At 40.3% G+C, this 13,393-nt stretch overlaps 1 pseudogene across 1 annotated transcript; it reads left to right on the top strand.

Annotated features, from left to right (window-relative positions):
* The first annotated feature begins 10,160 nt into the window (after positions 1–10,160).
* LOC105515587 lies at positions 10,161–12,354 on the top strand (annotated as a pseudogene). The gene has a single exon (XR_001002354.1). The product of XR_001002354.1 is annotated as an SHC-transforming protein 1 pseudogene (transcript).
* Positions 12,355–13,393: the final 1,039 nt, after the last annotated feature.

The raw sequence follows: 13,393 nt of genomic DNA, 5'->3' as shown, positions 1-13,393 counted from the left end.
CAGATGGCCCAAATGCATTCAATCTGTAGTGGCAATGGCTTTGCTAACAAAAAAAAAAGTAAAAAAAATAACTTAAATAACTTTTAGAGGAAACCTCATTGTGAACACACCTCACCAGTTCAGAAGTATCCTAAGGAAAAAAAAATGGAAAAAAAGGGGGGGAGGGGGCAGAATTTATATAAAAAGAGTATTTATTATATGGCAATTCTTGTTGGGAAATAAACTAACTGGTTGTTTAAAGAAAGAAATATTTGTGATAAGTCAGAAAGTTGAGGCGTGTCAAAGAATTGTTTGTGAAAGTCATGAAAGAGAAAAATGTTATAAAAAAGAATTTATGCAAAAAAGTTGTATAATTTAAAAGTAACTAGGCCTCCTGAATGTAAAACTATTGAAAAAAAAAAAGTTTATGTGCAAGGTGTATAAGAAAAGTAAAATATACCTTTGGTAAAAGGATTATAAGGAGACATAAGAATCTACATTTTTACCTACATTAAAAACTTTACAAAATTATTGTTTTGAAGGTTTAAGCAAGTTTTAAAATGTTAATTTTAAAGAAAATTCTGTGTGTAAACGTATTAGCTAAAGTTAAAGAAGTATCATCCAGTTTTTCTTTGAACTGAACATTAAAGTAAAAACACAACAGGTTTTTCTTAAAGCACCAACCTGTTCTTTAGCAAAAATTATAAAAGGTTAAAAACAGTCTATAAAATCTTACCTTATGGTCAAACATTAAAAATTAGATAAATAAGTCTACAAATGTTATTAAAATTAGGTTTAACATTAATAACACACTAATATAAAGATAAAATTTAGCTTATCTGGTATAAAAGTCATACGAGAAGCATTGTTAAATGTACAATGGTATTTGGCTTTCTTTAGTTTAAAAACTAATAAAAATAGGTGCTAAAGGAAATTTCTCAGGCACTAAGGACTATAAGTCCACTGCCAAGGTCCCCACATTTAAAACAAAATGTCAATTTCTTAAAAATTATATACTTGGTTTATCTTCCACTTTCCTTTCTCTCAAAAACAAAAAGTCTTTTAGCACATGTACCACCCCTAGAATTTCTGATAAGCCTGCACTAGCCTGAAGATCACATTCTCATCAAAGAGTGGAAAGAAGAAAAACTTGGGCCAGTCTGGGAAGGACCCTACCTTGTGCTGATAATCACCAAGACTGCTGTTCATACAGAAAAAAAAAAAGAAAAAAAGATGGACTCATCACACCCGAGTCAAGAAAGCACCACCCCCTCCAGAGTTGTGGGCCATAGTCCCAGGGAAATCCCTACCAAACTAAAGCTAAGAAAAATTTAACTCTTTTCATCTATTCTATTACTCTTTCTTCTTTCCTCGTTCTATTGCTGACCATCTAGTTATTAACATAACCAAATCATTTTGCCTCAAACTATTGCATTTAATGCTTGCCTTGTTATACCCTGTGAGGACTTACTAAGTCAAAGACAGCTTTCTACTTCAGAAAAGTACTTCTGTCCCTCTTGATTCTCCTCAGACTGGGCCTTAGTAAACTAGGACCATTTAATCCAGGGAGATTTTGGTAAAGACCCCAGTGCCAACCAGGAGTCTTGCCCCCCCAATGTAGAGCTTTCATGCCATAGTTAGCCCAAGGTTCTGTGGACCACTAAAGAGCAAAGATGGACTGCCCCAATCAGTTTTTGTAATTTTCTAAAACCATACATTCATTTTACTAGAGGATCATAGAAGTTAAAGGCTTAAAAAAACTTTAGCAATTAAGGCAGGATACCAAGATGCAAATGCCTGGTTAAAATGGATCAAATATTCCATCTGCACGTTAAACAAAAGCAATCATTATGCTTATGCACATGGCAGGCCAGAGACCCAAATTGTCCCCTTTCCACTAAGGTGGTCCTCCAGTCAACCAGGTGTGGGCTGCATGGTAGCTCTTTTCCAGGATTCTACAGCCTGGAGTAATAAGTCATGCCAAGTTCTTTCTGCTATATCCCAAAGTCTAGCACCCTGTGGGTCAGCCCCTGAGGGCCATCCAGCCTCTGTCTCCCAACACTAAGTTCACTTCATGTCTCTCATGACAGGGAGGAAACTTAGCGTTCCTTGGAGACCTGAAAGGATGCAGTGAGCTTAACTGTTGTCAGGAGCTTATCAATCAGTCAGCCCGTGTTCATCCCCAAGTGGATGTGTGGTGGTATTGTGGTGGACCTTTACTGGGCACTCTGCCGAATAACTGGAGTGGCACTTGTACTTTAGTCCAATTGGCTATCCCTTTCACCCTGGCATTTCATGAACCAGAAGGAAAAAAAAAATAAGACATCGTAAAACGAGAGAAGCCCCTTATGGGTCTTGTGACTCTTATGTCTATTTATACGCAATTGGAGTCCCATGAGAAATGCCAGATCAATTTAAAGCTTGAAATCAGATAGCCACAGGATTTGAGTCAATATTTTGGTAGGTGACAGTTAATAAAAATGTAGATTAGATAAACTACATCTATTAAAATCAAAAGCAACAAACTTTTCATGAGTTAAAAGAAAAACTCATGTCGGCCCCAGCCCCGAGGCTACCTGACCTGACAAAATTCTTTACACTCTATGTGTCAGAAAGAAAAAAAATGGCAGTTGGAGTTTTAACCCAGAATGTAGGCCCTGGCCAAGGCCAGTGGCCTATCTCTCAAAACAACTAGACAGGGTTTCCAAAGGCTGGCCCCCAGGTCTAAGGGCCCCAGCAGCAACGGCCCTGTTAGCACAAGAAGCAGAAAAACTAACCCTTAGGCAAAACCTGAATATAAAGGCTCCCCATGCTATGGTAACTTTAATGACTACCAAAGGACATCATTGGTTAACAAACACTAGATTAACCAAGTACCAAAGCTTGCTATTTGAAAATCCCCACATAACCATTGAAGTTTGCAACACCCTAAACCCCACCACCTTGCTCCCGGTATCAGAGAGCCCAGTTAAACATAACTGTGTAGAGGTGTTGGACTCAGTTTATTCTAGCAGACCCATCTTCCGAGACTATCCTTAAACATTAGACTGTGAGTGGTACATGACGGGAGCAGCTTCACCAACCCCTGCAAATGACTCTGAAGAAGACAACAAGCCCTACTCCAGTCACACCTGGAAGCTGACTGGTCCATGCATAGCCAAAACATGAAAAAACACATTGTGGGACTCATTTTCCTTAAAATTTAGACTTTTACATTAAGGACTTCAACTGACCTTCCTCAGACTGAGGACTGTTCCCGGTGTATACATGAAGTCACTGAGGTAGGACAAAAGGTTGCTATGGTCCCATTATTTTATGATTGTTATAAGTGTACTGGAACTCTAAAAAGAACTTGTTTGTATAATGTTATTCTATACAAAGTATGTAACCCAGGAAATGACCAACCTGATGTGTGTCATGACCCATCTGAGCATCCCAGGACCACAGTTTTTAAAATAAGATTAAGGACTGAGGACTGGTGGGGGCTCATAAATGATACAAGTAACGTGTTAGCCAAAACAGAAGAAAAAGTGGTGCCCAAACAAGTCACCTTAAAATTTGATGCCTGTGCTGTCATTAATACTAATAAGTTGGGAATAAGGTATAGTTCTCTTAATTAGAAAAGAGGCTATATGGCAAAAAATAAGTACATCTGTCATGAATTAGGACTTTCTGGAAATAAATGTAAATACTGGTCTTGTGTCATTTAGGCCAGTTGGATAAAAAAAAAAAAAAATGAAAAGGATTCCAGTCCACCTTCAGAAAAGAAAAAATGAAAGAAAAAATGGCCCTTCCTGTACTAAGGGACAATGTAACCCCTCAGAGCTAGTAATAACCAATCCCCTTGATCCTCGCTGGAAAAAAGAGGAGCGTGTGGCCTTAGGAATCGACGGGGCCAGACTGGATCCTAGAGTAAATATCTTGGTTCAAGGAGAAGTTTATAAATGCTCTCTTGAGTCAATGTTTCAAGCTTTCTATGATGAACTAAATATGCCAGTACCAGAAATTCCAGGAAAAACAAGAAATTTGTTTTTGCAATTAGTCAAGCATGTAGCCCAGTCTCTCAATGTCACTTCATGTTATGTATGTAGAGGAACTGTAATAGGAGATGAAAGGCCATGGGAAGCCTGAGAATTAGTACCTACAGACCCAGTTCCTGATGAATTCCTGGCTCAAAAGAATCACCCCGATAATTTCTGGGTCCTAAAAGCCTCAATTATTGGACAATACTGCATAGTAGAGAAGGAAAAGAATTCACACACCCCGCAGGACAACTTAGTTGTCTGAGACAGAAACTGTATAATGGTACCACAAAAACAGTCACTTGGTGGAGTTCAAATCACACAGAGAGAAATCCATTTACTAAATTCCCAAAGTTGCAAACTGTGTGGACCCACCTGGAGTCCCACAGGGACTGGACAGCCCCAATTGGATTATACTGGATATGTAGGCATAGAGTTTATGCCAAATTACCTGACTAGTAGGCAGGTAGTTGTGTTATTGGCACTATCAAACCATCTTTCTTCCTACTGCCCATAAAAACAGGCAAACTCCTGGGCTTCCCTGTCTATGTTTCCTCCAAAAAGAGAAGCATAGCTATAGGAAATTGAAAAATTGATAAATGGCCCCCTGAGAGAATCATACAATATTGCGGGCCTGCTACTGAGGCACAAGACGGCTCATGAGGACACCGGACCCCTATTTACATGATCAACCAAATCATATGGTTACAAGCTGTCTTAGAAATAATCACTAATAAAACTGGCAGAGCCTTGACAGTTCTGGTCAGCAAGAAACTCAGATGAGAAATGCTATCTGTCAAAATAGATTAGCTCTCCACTACTTGCTAGCAGCTGAAGGAGAGGTCTGTAGGAAATTTAACCTTACTAATTGCTGCCTACATGTAGATAATCAAGGGCAAGTAGCTGAAGATATAGTTAGAGATATGACAAAGCTGGCATATGTGCCCATGCAAGTGTGGCATGGATTTGATCCTGGGGCCATGTTTAGAAATTGGTTCCCAATGCTAGGAGGATTTAAAATTCTTATAATAAGAGTTATAATAGTAATAGGAACCTGCTTTCTGCTCCCTTGTTTGCTACCTTTACTTATTCAAATGATAAAAGCTTCATCACTACCTTAGTTCACCAAAATGCTTCAGCACAAGTGTACTATATGAATCACTATCAATCTGTCTTGCAAGAAGACATGAAGAATAAAAATGAAAGTGAGAATTCCCACTATTGAGTGAGAGTCTCAAAGTGGGGAATAAGGGAGGAGACCACTCCTCATATTGTCTTATGCCCAATTTCTGCCTCCAAAGAAAGAAAAAGTAAAAACTAAAAGGCAGAAATGAAATCCACAAGCAGGCAGCCCAGCACCACACCCTGGGCCTGGCAGTTAAAGATTGACCCCTGACCTAATCAGTTATGTTGTCTATAGATTACAGACATTGTATAGAAAAGCACTGTGAAAATCCCTATCCTGTTTCGTTCCAATCTAATTACCAGTGCATGCAGTCCCCAGTCACATACTCCCTGCTTGCTCAATCAATCACGACCCTGTCACACACACCCCCTTAGAGTTGTGAGCTCTTAAAAGGGACAGGAATTGCTCACTTGGGGAGCTCGGCTCTTGAGACAGGAGTCTTGCCAATGCCCCTGGCTGAATTAACCCCTTCCTTCTTTAACTCGGCGTCTGAGGAGTTTTGTCTGTGGCTCGTCCTGCTACAAGAGGTTATAGACCTCTGGAGTGAAACTGAGACATGTAAGAGGGTGGAATTGACTCAGTTGTGACCAACTGTGGAGTCCTGCCCACAAGCAGCACATACCGATCCACAACCCCTAAGCCATAGCTCAGTTTCTCCTTCTAAGAAAAAAAAAAGTGGGAAATGAATAATCTGAAAATAAGGAGAATGACCCCCTTTTGAGCACTCTGTAGGTTTTATGGCACCTCTACTTGCCAGAGTAAAATGGAAGTAATATGGTTTTTGTGCATATTTACATTAAAGTAAAAGAGTCCCAAGGCTGACCTGCAGACTATAGAGTTTGTAGGTCCCAATTTTCTCTATTTTTCTTTTCTGCCTGCTTTAAATCTGCTGTTATTTTCTACTTAAATGAAAACCACTGTTTGGATCTAACTTTTTTTTTTTTTTACAAGCTAGTGAATTTGTATTTATCTCATGGCTAAAGCACTGAAGTAAAAGCTATAGTATCTTTGTGTGTGTTTATGTGTGTATGTATATGTGTATGTATATGTGTGTGAAATAGACTACCATAATTTTATGTTCAATTGGCAATTAAATCCCTTTTAATCTCCCTCTAGCTCACCAGACAGTGTCTTTGTACCTTATAACGTAAATTTTGCTATCTGGTTTTCACCAGAATTGTTTCCTTTAATATGCAGATTTAGGGCTATATAGCTGACAACTGCCAGAGTAAGGAAACAAGGTATCAAGAGTTTGCAAGTTTAAGACAGGGAAAAAAGAGGAGGTTTTGGAAATCTATAAGATGTACTTCTATCAGCATGCCTAATACATCTATGTATTTATGTGTTGTGTACAAAATGTTTCACTACTGAAAATACATAAAGAGCTCTAATTAATTGGCTTAAGAAAATGAAAGCACTTGAATCAAATACTTTGTCAAGAAAAAAGAAAAGACTAGTCAAATGCTTTTTCAAGTTTATGTAACTTAAGTTAAAATCTTTATTAAATAAGCTAGCTTTAAAATTATTGGTAAAGTAATATTAGAAATGTCTTAAGAATTGCCAACATACATTTTGTTTGCATTTATTAATCAAGCAATTTCATACTTATCTCTGCCAAATACTGCAAGTTGTCAAAATTTGGCATAGGGATTACAAAATTATAAATCCAACCTTAAACAGAATAATCTTTGCTTGTGTAATTTTAATAAATGAGACTGATATTGGTTTATAAGACTGATATTGGTTTAATGAAAAAAGTTGCATCTTGAATTTAGTAAGATTATTATAACGTCTAATCCCATGGTTTTAGACAGTCTCGTTCACTGGCAATAAGCAGGTTTGTTTTGGGAAAGGACTGTTATCATATTCATTTCAAAGCTAAACTATAAACTAAGTTCCTCCCAAAGTTAGTTCAGCCTATGCCCAGGAATGAACAAGGACAGCTTGGAGGTTAAAAGCAAGATGGAGTCAGTTAGGTAAAATCTTTTTCTCTGTCTCAGTTACAATTTTGCAATGGCGGTTCAATAACTTTAAATGACGACTATCACAGTTTTCATAAATAATCTAGGTAAACAAAATAAAATAAGTAAAGGTAATGGGATAAATACTTGTAGACAAACTTCTCATAATTTAGAATATAAAGCTATATTAAATTAAATAGTAGACATTGCATTATTTGGGTTTTTCCAATAAAAATATATTGTAGGAAAACATTCTTGCTTAAAAAAGTGTGTACTTTTTTAAAAGATGAAAAGTTTTGTGTAATTTGAAGCTTATTTAAAGGTTATATATAAAACAAGGAAAAGGAAGCAGGAAATAAGAGATGTAAAGAAAGTTATAAAAATAGAGAGATTTTCTGGGGTAAGAAAGTTTAACGAGAAATAATTTTATATGAGAAAGAATCTTGTATGGTAAATTTAGACCTAAAATAAAATGACTAGTTGTTTTAGAAAGAGTGATATTCAGGAAAAACCTGAAAGTTCCAGCCTGTCATGAGTGGTCTGTGTAAGTCATAAAAGAGGATTAAAAAAAAAAAACCTTTTATATGATCAAGTTGTATATAATTAAAGAAAAAATATAATGCTCTTTCTACAGATTGGGCTTGATGTAAAAAAAAAAAAAAAACTTATACACTAAATTATTTGTTAGAACAATGAAATTTTCTTAAGAGGTTGGTTTACTCATTATAAATTATAAGATATTTTAATTTCTTTTAACCCAAAGTTCAACTTTTATTGCATCTCGCTGTTTTTCAGCTTTCTCTTATTCCCGTTTTAAAAGGCACATTTTCTTAAAGGTCTAAAGGAAATGTTTTCATCCAACATAATATTCTGTGCGCTGCAGAAGGTCTTTTATTTTGCCTTTTGATAACTGGCCTAATAAATTGTATGTTTTATCAAAATAATTTCTATGCCATTATTATTAAGTTTGGTTTGCTTAGGAAAAAAACTGAGATTTAATTTTTTTTTACATTAATGTTATTACATTCATGTATCTTCCTGTATGTGCTTTTAATGTCCTTGTGACATTGAGTTACAGGGCTTTGACTCCTGGGTGTAAAAAGGGCACCAAGTCTTGCTAGATCTTAAACACTGAGAGCAACTAAAGTCTCATCTTTAGGCCCCATAGAAGATACCAATCAAAATAAACTGTATTCCTGAGATACAGGTGAAAAATTGAAGCTGTGTCAACTCAAGGCCCAGAGACTATCATGGAAAAGTTAGACATGGGAGATTGTAAGGGCTGATTTTGAAAGAGAAAATAAATTCAGTTTCTCTATAAATTAATCATTAATTTCAAAGACACACTGATGCAAGACCAGCATATGGGCCCCTGTGTTAGATTAACAAGGTTTTCTTGAAGCATTAACCAAGTCCTTAATAAAAGTTATAAAGGCTTATGAAGGTTATATCTGATGGTCAAAAATTAAAATACTATAGATCGTTTGTAAAATTTTGAGAAACAAATTTATTTGACTTCATGCTGTTATTATTAGGAGTTATTTTGAAAATGAAGTCTCCTCTCATAACAAATAATGATTTTTGCCTTTTTTTTTTGAAACCCTTGAGTTGTCACTTTGGTGATTCATTTAGAATGACATATTTTACAATGACCTGTGATTCTATTTTGTAATATCAAGTGTTTTAAACTTTTTATATTTGACAAAGTTTCCAAAATGAAATGATAAATTATGTATTTGTGGACCTAATTAATTCTTTAAGATATTAGGTTCCCTAAAGTTCAAAAATGACATAATGTGGCTTATTTGGTGTGAAAAGTATACAGGAAGCATTGTCAAATATGAAATTGTGTTAGGTTTTCTTAGGGGTGTATTTGTATAAATATGTTATTGATATGTTTTCCAAAATTATGGGAAACTCCTGTAATTCTGATGTGATTTAGTGTTCATTATCAGTAATAATCATAATTGTTAAAATTATTGTGTGCCACAGAGGTAATACATTTCCTTGTCAATTGTATCTTTGAGTATGGCTGCCCTAAAATTTTTGTTATCCATGGACAATTGTCATGTTGTTTTGTCCTCTTTAGAAGGTGATTTTATAATTAGCTATAAAGTTCTTAACAAGTGCTCTTGAATGCAGGCTTCTGATAAGTTTGGAGATTATGACATGAGAATAGAGGAAACACTTTCAGGATTCATGGAGAGCTAAAATTTTTATGAATATCAAGCAAAACAGGAATTAGTGGCATGGACTGGACTAATCTTTTTGACTTTTCACTAAAAATATTGCTGATCCTTTGTTTTGTTTTTTAGTCTTGAAACTTTTCTTTAGAGCTATTGACAACTTTTACCAATTTAGTGTGCTCCTATGAACAAAATTTGAAGCATATTTTTTCTCTCTACCTGATTTCTCCAGGATTTGGAAACTATTTTTAAATATTCTTAACTTATAATAATATAGTTATTTGCATAAAGAATCTGTTTTCATTTGCAACAGGACACAATTGGAGAAACTGATTATTTTACCAGGGCTTTGACTGGAATAGTGTGCTTTCCTTTAAGGAATAAAAACTGCCCTCATACCTTTGCCACACAACCCTTATACAGGGTTTCTGACCTGTGGTAGGTAAAGAATGCCATTTTCTGACAGGTCCAGGAGCCCCAGATTTATCTTGGAACCTCAAGAGGAGAGGAAACTTACCCCACTTATAGGTATTTGATGATATAAATACATGGCTGGGCTCAGCTTTAAAAAGTTTTATCTGAGGAAGAGGCTCCACATTGGGTGTGGATGGGACCCAAAACTGTCTGAGTCTGAGCTGTGGAGCAGAAACCACTTGTCCCTCTCATTCCCCAGGACTTCTGTGACTCCTGGGCCACAGAGGTCGGACCAGGCTAAGGGCCTGGGCACAATCCCTGTCTGACCTCCTTGCCCAAACTGACAGAGGGGCCAGGCTGAGCAGCAGCCGCTCTCTCACCTCAGCTAGGGATCTCCTGCCCCTCCAAGCCCAAGTACAATCCACTGAGGAATGAGTCTCTGTCATCACTGGAGGAAGGGCCTTCAGGGTCCACCCCACCAGAGGAACTGCCTTCCCCATCAGCCTCATCCCTGGGACCCATCCTGCCCCCTTTGTCTGGGGACGATAGTCCCATGACCCTGTGCTCCTTCTTCCCCCGGATGAGCAATCAGAGGCTGGCCAATTGGGCCGGGGGACACCTTGGGCCTAAGGGGGAGCCAGGAAGGGCAGCCAATGATGGGGAGGGCATCATAGGGGCAGCCATGCCAGACTCATTCCCCTACCCCTCCTCCAGGAGATGAACAAGCTGAGTGGAGGTGGGTGCAGGACTCAGGTGGAAGGGGGCCAGCTGGGGAGTGAGGAGTGGACCCACCATGGGAGCTCTGTCAATAAGCCCATGCAAAGGCTGGCTGTATCCCAATGACAAAGTCATGGGACCCGGGGTTTCCTACTTGATTTGGTACATGGGCTGTATGGAGATCCTGCAGTCAATGAGCGCCCTGGACTTCAACACCTGGACTCAGGTCACCAGGGAGGCCATTAGTCAGGTATGTGAGGCTGTGCTGGGTGCTAAGAGGGTGACAAGGAAGAAAAAGCCCTGTAGCCATCCACTCAGCTCTATCCTGGGAAGGAGTAACCTGAATTTTGCTGAAATGCCAATCACTCTCACCACCTCCACCAGCAGCCTCAACCTCATGGTCAGAGACTGCAAACAGATTATCACTAACCACCAAATTCAGTCTATCTCATTTGCATCCAGTGGGGATCCAGACACAGTCAAGTATGTTGCCAATGTTGCCAAAGACCCTGTGAATTGGAAAGCCTGCCACATTCTGGAGTGTCCTGAAGGGCTTGCCCAGGATGTCATCAGCACCATTGGCCAGGTCGTTGAATTGCACTTTAAACAATACCTCAGGAAACCACATCAAACTGGTCACCCCCTATGACAGGATGACCGGCTTTGATGGCTTAGCTTGGGATGAGGAGGAGGAAGAGCCACCTCACCATCAGCACTATAATGACTTCCTGGGAAGAAACCCCCTCTTGGGCGTGTGGTATACATGAGGCTTTGCGAAGCAGCCACTCTAGGGGCTGCTCAACCCTTTCTACCCAGTGCCCAGGCCGCCAGCCACTTGGGAGCTACACTGCCTGTAGGATAGCCTGTTGGGGGAGATCCAGAAGTTTGCAAACAGATGCCACCTCCACCACCCTGTCCAGGCAGAGAGCTCTTTGATGATCCCTCCTATGTCAACGTGCAGAACCTAGACAAGGCCCAGCAAGCAGGGAATGGTGCTGGGCCCCCAAGTCCTGCCATCAGTGGCAGCACAACCCGGGACCTGTTTGACATGAAGCCCTTTGAAGATGCTCTTCACGTGCCTCCTCCTCCCCAGTTGATGTCATGGCTGAGCAGCTCTGAGGGCACCCCTGGTTCCATGGGAAGCTGAACCAGCAGGAGGCTGAGGCACTGCTGAAGCTCAATGGGGACTTCCTGGTGAAGGAAAGCATGACCACACCTGGCCAGTATGTGCTCACTGGCTTGAAGAGCGGGCAGCCCAAGCATCTGCTACTGGTGGACCAAGGGTGTAGTTTGGACAAAGGATCACCACTTTGAGAGTGTCAGTCACCTTATCAGCTACCACATGGACTATCACTTGCCCATCATCTCTGTGGGCAGCAAACTGTGTCTACAGCAACTTGTGGAGCAGAAACTGTGATCTGCCCCAGCACTCTCTTCCAGAAGATGCCCTCCAACCCCTTCCACCCTATTCCCTAACTCTCAGGACCTCAGTTGGGAGTGTTCTGTGGGCACGGCCTTGTGTCAGAGCTGAGAGTAGTGTGGACACTGGGTTTCATATCCAGCTGAGTGAGAGGGTTTGAGTCAGAAACCTGGGGGAGAATCCTACTTCTCCCCAAGCATTAATCATCAAAGTATTAATGTACAGAGTGGCCCCTTACCTGGGTCTTTTCTGTGTCAACCTGATGCCCCTTCCCCAAGAAGGTGAGTGCTTGTCATGGAAAATGTCCTGTGGTGACAGGCCCAGTGGAACAGTCACCCTTCTGGGCAAGGGGGAATGAATCACACTTCTGGGCTTCAGGGTACCCCAGACCCCTCTCAACACCCCTTCCCCTATGTTTAAACTTTGTGCCTTTAACCATCTCTTAGGTCTGAAGATATTTTACACAAAGAATTATTGAGACCCTGAGTTCAATGACAGGGATGCCAGCACCTTCTTGGCTTCTGGGACCTATCTTCTCCTTGTCCAGCACCCTCTCCTGTTTGGGTTGGGAGAACAGAGGCAGGAGTGGCAGCTGTCCCCTCTCCCTGGGGATATGCAACCCTTAGGATTTGCCCCAGGGCCCCCTCCTGGCCAGGGAGGAGATGGATCCCTCCCTTGCTCAGTGGCTCCTGGCTGGGGGCCCCTCACCCCAAGGCGTCTGCATATACATTTCATAAGGCCCGCCCTCCCATGTTGCATGCCTATTGTACTCTACAGCCAAAGTGTAGCCCTCCCTCCTGGAGCCTCTGCCCTGCCTCCCTTTCTGGGAGGGGGGTGGGGGTTACTGAATTTGGGCCTCTTGTAAGTTAACTCTCCCAGGTGGATTTAGTGGAGGTAGGAAAAGGGGCATTGAGATTCTAAAGCAGTAGACAATCCCCAAATACCATCTGTAGAGTTGCAACTGCGTTCTTTCAAAATTTTGTATGCATATATTTTAGGGCTGTAGACTTACTTTTCCAATTTTGTTTTCCATGGCTTATTCTTGAGCACAAAATGTTAATCAATTATTACATTTATACATTACCTTTTTGACTTTTCCAAGCCCTTTTACAGCTCTTGGCATTTTCCTCCTCCAGGCCTGTGAGGTAACTGGGACCGGCAGCATTATCTTTTATACCAGAGACCTGAGGCAGATGAAATTGATTTCCAGCTAGGACTAGAAAAACTTGGCCTCTTACCGTGAGGCTGAGAGGCAGAAGTTTGCCTGAATGCCGGTCAGTTTCACGGATGGGAAATGCAAAACCTACAATTCCTGAGTACTTTATACAGGCCTGGTACAGCCTAGGCCAGGGGTGGCCACACCACAGCAAAGAGGCCCCTCTCTTTCGGCCTTGTGGATAAGGGAGAGTTGACTGTTTTCATCCCACTCTCCTTTTGTTGTTATTTGGATGTTTCCATGGTCTCGCTTATACCAAAGGGAAAACTCTTCATTAAAGTCCGTATTTATT

Source organism: Colobus angolensis, unplaced genomic scaffold (genome assembly GCF_000951035.1).
Source record: "Colobus angolensis palliatus isolate OR3802 unplaced genomic scaffold, Cang.pa_1.0 Scaffold264, whole genome shotgun sequence".
Lineage (NCBI taxonomy): Eukaryota > Metazoa > Chordata > Mammalia > Primates > Cercopithecidae > Colobus > Colobus angolensis.
This window is presented reverse-complemented; position numbering and strand designations above follow the sequence as displayed.